At 35.2% G+C, this 11,287-nt stretch overlaps 1 pseudogene; it reads left to right on the top strand.

The window, feature by feature from the left end:
• Positions 1-1,814: 1,814 nt before the first annotated feature.
• LOC119537393 lies at positions 1,815-2,743 on the top strand (annotated as a pseudogene).
• Positions 2,744-11,287: the final 8,544 nt, after the last annotated feature.

Below are 11,287 nucleotides of genomic sequence, written 5' to 3'. Positions count from 1 at the left end.
TAATGTCCTCTCATATTTGTGATATTCATAATGCGTCTTTTCTGATTTTTTCCTGATCAGTCTGTGTAGAGTATTATCACTCCTGTTGATGTTAAAACACAGATTTTAGATTCATGATTTTTACATAATGTTTTTTGTTTCCTATATCACTGCTTTTTGCTGTTGTTACTATTTCATTTTTCTGCTTATTTGGGTTTTAACCTACATTTATTTATAAAGGTTTGATAGGAAAGCTTACTTAATGTATTTGACTTGAGATCTCTCTTATTTTCCAATATAGGCACTTAGGAGCAACAAATTTCATTATAAGCAGTGAAATAAGAAAATAACATATTTTCATATGTTGTATTTACAGTTTCAGTGGCTTCAAAATACTTTTAAATTTCCTTTTTGTTTCATTTTTTTAATAAAGTTTTTATTTTATTCTCTTCAGGTAGCAGCTTTATTGAGATATAATCACATATTCATCCATTGGAAATGTATAAAGGAATGATTTTTAGTATTTTTACAGGGTTGTGCACCATCCCCATAATCAAAAGATGGGAAGAAACAATGCAGTAGACAGATTTCCTTTCAGAGAGAAGAAGGTATGGTTATAGAATTTACTTTTAGCTTGGTGATTTGAGAGGGAAAATCTCTAGAGAGAACTGACACTCTGAGGAAAATCTTGAGTCTCTGAACACCTAAAGCCATTATATGATCCAGGGTGTAAATACAATCCCCTGTCTTCCCTATTATACACAGATTCTGGTCCCTGGGGGAAGAGACTGAGCAAAATTTTCACTTTTTTAAAACCATTTAATTATATCATTAAACTCTCATTAAATCTTCTGAACTGATCAGATTGCAAATGTGTTACTAATAAAGAATACTATTATTCCTGTGGTTTTCAGAGAACTCAAAGTTAAAATCAGAAATTACGATCTGTAGTCAGAACAATTTCCATGACATATCACAAATTATCTGCTATGCATCTAATTAGAATCAAAGGAGCCAATCTCAGAGCTTCAAATTGCCCTTCTAGGAACACAGGGGAGAATGACAGAGAAAAAGAAGTGCGGAGGTTATCTGGTGTAAGAGGGTGAGTTTCTGAATTTTGTTTATTTTGCATCCTCCTTATTTTGAGACAGAAATCCAGGGATTTAGACATGCCATGTTCTCCACTATTTTATGCTGTCCTGACACTTAAATGAATATAGTGGAAGAATCTGAGGAGCAGCAGAGAAGTTCAGAGATATTAGGGGCCTCAGAGTTCCCATATCTTAAGTTCCCTCTCAATGGAGGCAACTCTTATTCTTGCAGATTTATGGCTTTTCTTCTTTGACTTGTGGCAGCTCCTAGAGAGCCTGGTTTCTTAGTTTAGATCCTGATACATTTTTCAAGGTTCCTACTACACAAGCGTCTAGTCTGCATGAGAGGCCAGCTCCAGGTTGCTAGTGACCCTCTCTCCAATTTTACAGGTTAGGGTGAGTAAAAGGATGAGGAGATGGGAGAGAATGAATCTGTCCTGGTCCATTTTTCTTTTGTCTTTTTCCTGGGTTTTTCAACCTGTCATGATTTTGTGTGGCAGCACTAGATTTCACTATTTGGGTGCATTGTGGGTGCTCATTACTAAATTTAGCTTCATGTACTCAAAAGGGGAAATTTCTGTCACTTAGTATCTGGGATAAAGGCAGATTCTATGGATCAGTGTTGGGATAGTCTGAGACTTTCCTCATGTTTAGTCCACTCCCATGGAGGAGATCTTGTGGGGAGTTCTGGGTTGTCCTCTGATATAACCCTTTTTTCTTCTCCCACAGACCAACCAGGGAAGAATGGCTATTGGAAATGTCTCTTTTGTGATTGAATTCATATTGTTGGGATTAACAGATCACCCAGGTCTCCAACTTTCCCTGTTTTTCCTTTTTCTAGCAATGTATATGGTCACCGTGCTTGGAAACTCAGGCTTGATAACTCTAATCGGGCTGAACTCCCACTTTCACACCCCCATGTACTTTTTCCTCTTTAACTTGTCCTTCATAGACCTTTGTTAGCCCTCTGTTTTTACCCCTAAAATGCCGATCAACTTCTTATCAAAGAAGAATATTATCTCCTACCAGAGTTGCATAACACAGTTCTACTTCTGCTTTTTTGCCATCTCTGAGTGCTATGTGCTGACATCAATGGCCTATGATCACTATGTCACCATCTGTAATCCACTTTTGTATAACATTGCCATGTCCCCTACAGTTTGTGTCAATCTTATTTTTGGTTCATATTTGATGGCATTTTTTGGTGCTATGGCCCACACCACATGCCTGCTGAGACTGACTTTCTGTGATGCCAACACCATCAACCGTTATTTCTGTGATGTCCTCCCTGTGCTCCAGCTCTCCTGCACAAGCACATTTGTCAATGAACTGGTGGTGGTCATTGTATCAGGCATCATCATCATGCCTAGTCCTACCATCTTTATCTCACATGGTTTCATTATCTGCAGCATCCTCTACATCAGTTCCACTGAAGGCAAGTTCAAAGACTTCAGGACCTGCAGTTCCCAGATAATAGCTGTTTCTCTGTTCTTTGGATCATTTTCATTTACGTATCTCCAGCCATCTTCTGCAGGGTCTACAAATGAGGGGAAAAAACCTCTTCTCTCTTTTACACCAATGTGGTTCCCATGATGAACCCCTTAATCTATAGCTTGAGGAATAAAGATATTAAACTTGACCTGAAAAAAACCCTGACTAGGAGAATGTTTTGATTATAAATAGGATCTTCTCTGCAGGTGGTTTCAGGACAAGGAGGTTCAGTGTGTTTAATTAAAATATGTTTTTGGCAGCTTTCTTATCCTGTTTCCTTATCATGGTGAAGGAAATTTCTCTAATATATTTCCACTTTTGTTAGAGTAGGTCTTCTTCTTTTCTTCACCCTTTGAACACTTTTTTCTTCTTTTCACCTTTATTCCTGTTTGGCAATAACCTTAAGGAAGGAAATTTTTTTTTTCTGCTTTTTCATTGTCAGTGTGAACTTTCATTTTTTATTTTCTTTGAATAATATAAGTGCTTCTATAATGAATGAATATAGTGTGACATTTTTTAATTGCAGGGTGGTAAACCTTGGTTTGCCAATTGTAGTGTGTCATTGGAAGTATGAATCAAACAATATGTCACCACTCATGTTTTACATCCTCCACTGAGCAGGAATATGTCTCTGCCAAATGCCAGTGATTCACTGAGATAAAAGATTCCATGATGAATGTAAAACATAGCAGCACTTGCAAATATAATTCTATGCATTTTGATTCTTTTCAAAGAGTTTTTTGTTGTTAATTTAAACCTAAACAAATTCATAATAGATGATCAGTACATGTTTATTGCTTGGATAAGAATTGAAGCCCAGAGAGGTTAAAGATTTATTTAGTGTTACACAGCTAGTCAAAGAAAATCTTACATTAAACCCTCGTTTCCTTAATTCAGATCTATTGCTCTTTTTGGTATAGTTTGCATCTATCTTATTTCATTATTTTTATTTCAATAGGCATGAAAGATGTGAAGACATTCCTATTTGGAAATTGACTGTACTTTATTCCAGAAGGCTACATGAATGTCTCTCAGGTTTTGCTGGTTTTCCTGGGTTTGTTTTCTGTTTGTTTGTCTGTTTCTTTGTTTGTTTTCTGTTTGTTTTATTTTGTTTTTAATGAAAACAGGTTGATGTTTCCTTTGTGGGAACAAAGAGGTTTGTAGGATTAAGGATAGTTTGGAGATGACTGGCTCAGATACAAACTTACTTCTTTTGCTTAAAAAGTACCACATGAAACCTGCTGCTGAGAGCCTCTAATATCCCAGTGTATTCACTTTGACAAGGAGGTTTCTTACTTCACATTTTACTGTCCAAACAGCCTTAACAGAGGATGAGTAGAGGAATAAGTTGTATCTCAATAAAAATGACATATTTCTCATAAGAATGTAATATAATATAGCATAATATAATATAATATATAATATAATTGCATTCAATATTATATAAAATGGCATCAAATATTTTGCAAAGAGCATATAGTTCTTACTGTGAAATTTTTTGTCACTTAAATAAAAAAATACACATTGTTAGGTGAAAAGTTTAACCATTGCTTTACTTATTAATGACATTTCACAGGAATAAGATAGGTATATATAAGAGGTAAAAAACTATGTTCCTAGAAACATTTGTGAAGTTACTTAACTGTGCCTCAATAAGATAATAAGTATCTTTAAGGTACAGGTTATAGTTTCTTTATTTCTCCAGTACATCTCCTGCTTTATATATTTAGAATGTCAGACATTCTGGGTGGACTAGAAATAGTTGTCACATTGTATTATATTGTTTCAATAACAATAACAAAATGTTTATTATTGAAAATAATACTTAATAAAATATAATAAAAATAAATAATTAAGATGCAGTAACTCAGGAGTTTAATGACTTTTGCTATCTAATATGTTACGTTAGATAACATATTAGATACCATCTCTTGTTATTTTTTTTCATTTTTTTGTTTTTTTGTTTTTTGGTCTTCTCCAATATGGGACAGTTTTTCAGTATTTTTGTCTTGCATGACAGTCTTTACTTTAATTAGTAAATAAGTAATAATAAATAATAAATAAATAATAAATAAATAATATTGAATACTAATCAAAATCTTTGTTCCTCAGTTGAATTTCTATGAAGTTTCCTCATCATTAATTTATACATTTTTGGGAAGAATATCAAAGAGGAAATGTGCCCTTTTTAGTGTATCCATTCATTCATTTTAAATATATATGTATGGATTCACGGATAATTACTTTAAATTATGATTTATAATCTATTACCATCATGATTTCTCTTATTGCTCCAATGCTTTCACATTTGGCCATTTGGGACCCTTTCAAGCTTGTTCACATGTCCTTTTGGCATGTCTTCTAATTGTTTGTGTACTTCTTCCCACTGTCACCACAACTTATTCCAGTTTCATCTTGTCCTTAATTCAGCCATTGTTTCAAGTGCCCTGGTTCTTTTTGTTGGAAAATGTTGTTTAGAAGCTATGACCTTAATAATGGGGATGTTTATTGCTGTTACATGGTATTTCTTCCAAGATTTCAACAAGCAGAGCAAGGAAATGCATATATGTATCTCTATTTCTATATTGATTTATGTGGACATATTTAAAATATTGAATTTATGTTGATAGCTTTGATTCTAAATCAAGACCATTATGTTTATTGTAACCATTCCCTCATTTCTTATTTGTAAGAAATCTGGCTTTGCATTATTAACAAAGTGTTAACAATTTATCTATTTACTTGCTTAATATAGTTACAATTTTAATGCTTATATTCTTAATTCTTGTAAATTAGTTTCAGAATTGCTAACTCATACTTCTGTGACAAATAAATTTAATATCTAGAGTACAATATTTGCATAATCTTCCTTTTGCCCTTAGCCTCAGTATATATGTCAGTATAATGTTTTCCTAAGTTCTTAGCTTAAGTTCTTTTTATCCCCATTACTTTCAGTGTGGTTACGATATTTTTGTAATATAATTAAGTTTGTCACTGTTGGTATTTAACTTGGGTTCTTCTAATATCCCAGTTGTTTTTAATTATTCATACATTTATTGAATTCATGACACTTAAAATGATTCCAGATGTCAGAACTATACAGAGAGGAATATTCAGAAGTATACTCTTTCTCAATTCCAACTTTTTCACCTTATTTTCATCTTTTCTGTCCATTAACTATCTCATTAGTTTCTGGTTTACTTTTTCTATGATTCTTTCTGTATAAATTAATAATATGTTTTTTTAAATTTATTATATATACAGATATTTAACTTTCCTTTTTTCACACATGAAGAGTGGCATACTAAAAATACCTTTTTTATTAGGATATATTCATGTCAAAAAATTCACATTTTCAATGTATACTTTTTCGGTGGTTTTTAGTATATTCACAAAGTTGTGCATCCATTACCACTATTTAGTTATAGAATATTCTCATCACCCCAATAAAAAATCCAGGACCCATTAGCAGTCTGTCCCCATCCCCACTCCCTGAGCTCCTGGTAACCTCTAATGGCTACTCTGGGCATACCATATAAATGGAATCATGCAATATGTGGCCTTTTGTGTCTGGCTTGTTTCACCCAGTTTAATGTTTTCTAGGTTCATCCATGTTGTATCATGTATCTGTACTTCAGTGCTTTTAATGGATGAATATTATTCTTTTGTATAAATATACCACATTTTGTTTAGCCATTAATCATTTTATGGACCTTTGAGTTGTTTCCACATTTTGGCTGTTATGAATAATGTTGCCATGAATATCTGTGTGCAAGTTTTTGTATTTTCAGTTCTTTTGTGTATATACCTAGGAGTGAAATCACTGGATCATATGGTAAATCTCTAATTTTTTGAGGAACTGCCATACTGACTCCAAAGCAGCTGCACCATGTTACAAATTTATTTTCATAGTGTTCTCTGATAAATTTATTGTATTTTTTTGTTAATTTTAAATGTTTACTTCTTATTTATTAATGTACATTTATGCTGATTCCATTTTTCCTTAATCAGGTTAACTGATGAGTTATTATTTTGTTAATTATTTGTTCAAAAATTTTAAATGTTTCTAAAATTTTCCTAGTCACCAGATAAAATAAGTTGGCTTTTATCTTTATTATTTCTATTTTTCTATTTTCTTTGGTTTATTTTTTGTTCTTTTTCAATATTCTTTGATCTGGATCTTTAATTCATGTTTTTCAAAACTTCATTTTAGCTCATGAGTGCTTATTGCTATGGTTTTTCTTTTGATAGCTTTTTTTAGTGTACCCCATATGTTTTGATATATATATTATAATTTGTATTATATTTTACATCTGTAAATTCAGTGTGTATTTCTGTGCTGGTTTGAAACTGTTATGGACCACAGAAAAGCCATGATCTTTTATCCAGTCTTGTTGAGTGGAGCACTTTGATTCAATTATTTCCATGGAGGTGTGGATCCCACCCATTTAGGGTGGGTCTGGATTAGTTCACTGGAGTACTTAAGAGAGCTCAAGAGTGGACACAGATGCTGATGCTTGGAGACACTTGGAGATGCAGACAGAAGGACGTTCAGAGATGCCAAGCTAAGAGACGAAGCCCAGAGTTTGCTCTGGAGAAGCTAAGAGAGGACCCCCAGATGCTCAGAGAGAAACACTCTGGGAGAAAGAAGCAATGGCACGCAGTTGCTGAGATTAAGGAGCAAAGACAGAAGCCCAAAGGCATTTTGGAAAAAGCTGTTTTGAAATACACCCGGGAGCAAAGGACCAGCAGACACCAGTCATGAGCCTTCCCAGCTGACAGAGTGTTCTGGATGCCATCATCTGTTCCTCAGTGAAGGTATACTCTTGTTGATGCCTTAGTTTGGACACTTTTATGGCCTTAGGGCTGTAAATTTATAACCTAATAAATCCGCTTTATAAAAGTCAGTCCATTTCTGGTATTTTGCATAACGGCAGCTCTAGCAAACCAGAACAATTTCCAAATTTACTCAAGAAAAGCTTAATAGAAGATATTCAAATTACAAATGGAAGAGTATTTTTTTAACTTTTAGTATAATTTTGTTTTCTTTCATTGTGTTCAGTGATTGTTGCATGCAATATTTTCATTTAATGGACTTACTAATGTGTCTTTGTGACTTTTTAAATGATTGATTTTAATTTGGGTGGAAGATACAGTCTTTATTTTAATTGTGCAAAGTTTGAATTTATATATGTAAAAATACATATATATATAATCTAGTTTGTGATTATGATTTTGAGTCACTATTATCTTATATTTGAACTTTCTTTAACTTAAAATGGTACATTGAAGTCTGCTGTTTTAAATGTTTCCATCGATGAATCCTTGCATCTCCTGAAGTTTTTGCTTCCTAAAGGTGCTTGCTGGTTGATAGATACTCACAAGTGTTAAATGTCCACTATCAATGGCAGCTTTTAGTATTGAAAATATATAATTTCTTGTTAAATTTAGTCCTCTTTGGCTTGAAATGTCTTTTATTTCAAGATTTCTACCAAACTTTTCTTTTTGTTTTTAAATTTATTTTTAGCTTTGCCCAATACTTTGCTTTATGTGTGTCTTTTATAAATAGCATATAATTGAATTGATTCTTCTTTGTGAACAAGTTGAAGTGTACAAATCCAGGAGACATTTCATTTGTCCCCAATTATATAATTGGATTGACACACTTGTAAGATGCTCAACCCTCACATTGGGAACTTGGCAGGAAGGGTAAATGCTATCACAATAGGAAAGGCCAAGTAAACACCTCCAAACTGTCTATCTATTAGCACATTACTGAATATACACAATATCACATTTACTGAATGGGGATGGTGGTATTAGGACACCATTTAAGACATAAACAAAGTAGAAATATTGGTTCCATTATATCTCCTTTTCATTTGCTGTTCTGTCCTGTACAGAAATTGGATGCATTCTGGAGAATGACAGCAGACTACTGAAAGTGGAACCAGGTACTAGCACTAATCACAGTTCCTGGACAAAAAAAGGCCATAGTTGCTAGAATAGATAAATAAGGCCTAGATCAATGTCATACAGTCACAGATTTAGTGAATACATTTTATTCTATTTTGATAAGTGAGTATTTACATTCCAGTGAAGTGGATAACAGTAATCATTTACAGTTTTATCTCAGTCTTTGTTAATTCCCTGCTCTCTGTTATGAGGTGGCTGAACAGATCCAAAACATCAATGTATCCCACAAAATGTTATATTGATCTAGTCCATTGATGCTATATTATTGATTATGTAGTACAAGCATGAAGTGTCTAGTATGTTAGAGACTATTCTAAGTAACTTTCAATCTGGAGAATGGAAGGCAAACCCTAAGAAGATAAAGGGAACTGCAACTACAGTTAACTTTTTCAGTGTTTGTTGGTTAGAAGCATGCTGGAATATCCCCATCTAAGTAAAAGACAAATTGCTACTTCTTGCATCATATGGAAGTACAGCACCTGGCAGGCCTCTTGGGTTATAGAGGCAACCTATTCCATTCTCAGGAACACTGCTCTTGCCATACACTAGAATAAAAGAAATCAGCCCATTGTTAGTTAAACTCAGGCAGGAAGGGGTTCCCCAGCAGGCATTTATCCAGCACTGCACAGTAGCCATATAATCCAGCAGATATTATGCTGCTGGAGTTGTCAGTGATGGGAAAAGGTGCAATGTGCTGTTCGTGAGAAGCCCCAAGGAGAGACTCTCCCCATCAGGCCCCTGGGGTTCTGAGTCAGGGCCATGCCCTGCACAGTGAAGGGTAATGTGCCTTTTAAAAAATGACTTTTTGAATGTTTTAGGGCCTTGGTAGATTTCAAATATTTGGCCATGAGTCACCCAATTGAATATACTTATGAAAAGGTGCTTAGGATCTAGGTTTCATCAGATCTACAATTCATAGGTCATATTGGGGCAGCAGATGGAAAGAGATCATTCCAATTCAATCTCAAAAAGGAATCAGAGGGCAGCAGTTGTAAGAGTGGGAAGCCCTGACTCCCATGTCATCAAGTATTGTTGGACCAGCACCCCTACAGCCATTCATACTTTGGGCAATTCTGAGTTCCAGTAAGTCCAGCTGATGGAAAAGGAAAACTCCTCAGTTGATTCATGAATGTGTCTGCTCTATATGGGTGCAAGGTGAAATGATAATCAAGGATGTTTTGAAACACATTAAAGAATGAAACACCATTCTAATGTGTGGTGCTGTGAGTGTGATACATGGTTATTCACACTTTTAGTAGAAGGCGTCATGTTAGATGAGAACTTATACAAGTGGTTGGCAGTGTCCAATAGACAGGCCAGCTTCTCAGGGGCCTGGAGGCAAAAGGAGTAAAATATTAGAAACAAGGAGGTTTGGATAGATACATGAAGATGAATATAGTGTAGTGCAAATGAAATCTAAATATTTTTGTATGACATGTTAATACCTGATAGAAAGCAATAGCCATAGAAGGAGAACTAAAAATCATATGGATAAAATTGCTTATCGAGATGTTTCTGCCCGACCTTCACCAGTGATCTGGAACTGGTATGACGAGCACATGAATGAAGTTGTCATAGTTTCAGAGATGGACACTACCCATGGGATCAGCAGCATGCCCTCTCACTTTCCTATGCTAATGTAGCTAGTGCTGCCTCTGATCATCCAACATCAAGGGCTTCATATAACATTACTCTTCCAACTGTCCAACTATATACTTGGCTGCAAGTTGACTGCACTGTGTCTTACATCTTGGAAGGGCCAACAGTTTACCTTACCAGAGATAGATGTCATGAATATGTTTGCCTTTCTTGCCCACAGTGCTCAGCAAGCACCACTATCTGTATTATTTATGGAATGCCTTATCCTTAGCCATGAGTTCTCCCCCAAAATAGGCTTGTGGCCAGGAAACCACTACAGAAGGAAGTATAGGAGTGAATCCTTGACATAGAACAACTGTTTATATGAAACACTGTACCATCCTGAAGCATCTGGTCAAGTGTGGGACACCCTGAGACCCCCATTCATCCAACCACCAGTCCTAGAGCCTCATCTCTGAGATTAATAATCTGGATATCTTGCCTCTCTGCAGCCTTAGGGATACTATCTCTTTCTGCAAATATTATTCTTTACATGTTTTCATCATCACAGTTTTGCTCCTTACTCCTTGCAAGATCTATTTAAACAATTATCTGCATTAAATATCTTCTGTATATTATAGGATTGTTGGAAGGTGGTGTAGTTGGGAGTGCTAGAATTCAGTCCTTCCAACCAGAACAACTATTAAATAGGCAAGAATGGTCTGAAAGAATGTTTCTGAAACTCCAGAGGTCAGTAGAACACTGTACAGCATCCAGATATGAGCAGAAGGAAGAGGCTGATAATTATTGTAAAGACTAGTAAATTGCTCTTCCTGTGTGGCAATTACTGGCACCTGTCCCCCACTCTTGTGGCAGGCCACCATGCAGTCCAGCCCATCTGGCCACTGGTGAAAGAAATGGATGTACAAATTTTCTTCCCCTAGACCAAGGGTGGCACAGCCATTTGCTGTTTATGACTTTTGATTAGCAAATTCAGATTGCTGGGATCCCAGCTCTGAGGATGTCCATTGTTCCAAATGCCCTGGATAAAGGTGGCAGCAAAGGAGACTTAAAGATTCTATGCTTTGTCAGGGCTGCATTTGCAGGGGAGAAACTGACAGTTCTACACTGATAGTAGGAAACTATAATATACCACTTTCAATAAGGGATAG

The sequence above is a fragment of the Choloepus didactylus genome, chromosome 6, assembly GCF_015220235.1.
Source record: "Choloepus didactylus isolate mChoDid1 chromosome 6, mChoDid1.pri, whole genome shotgun sequence".
Classification (NCBI taxonomy): domain Eukaryota; kingdom Metazoa; phylum Chordata; class Mammalia; order Pilosa; family Megalonychidae; genus Choloepus; species Choloepus didactylus.
This window is presented reverse-complemented; position numbering and strand designations above follow the sequence as displayed.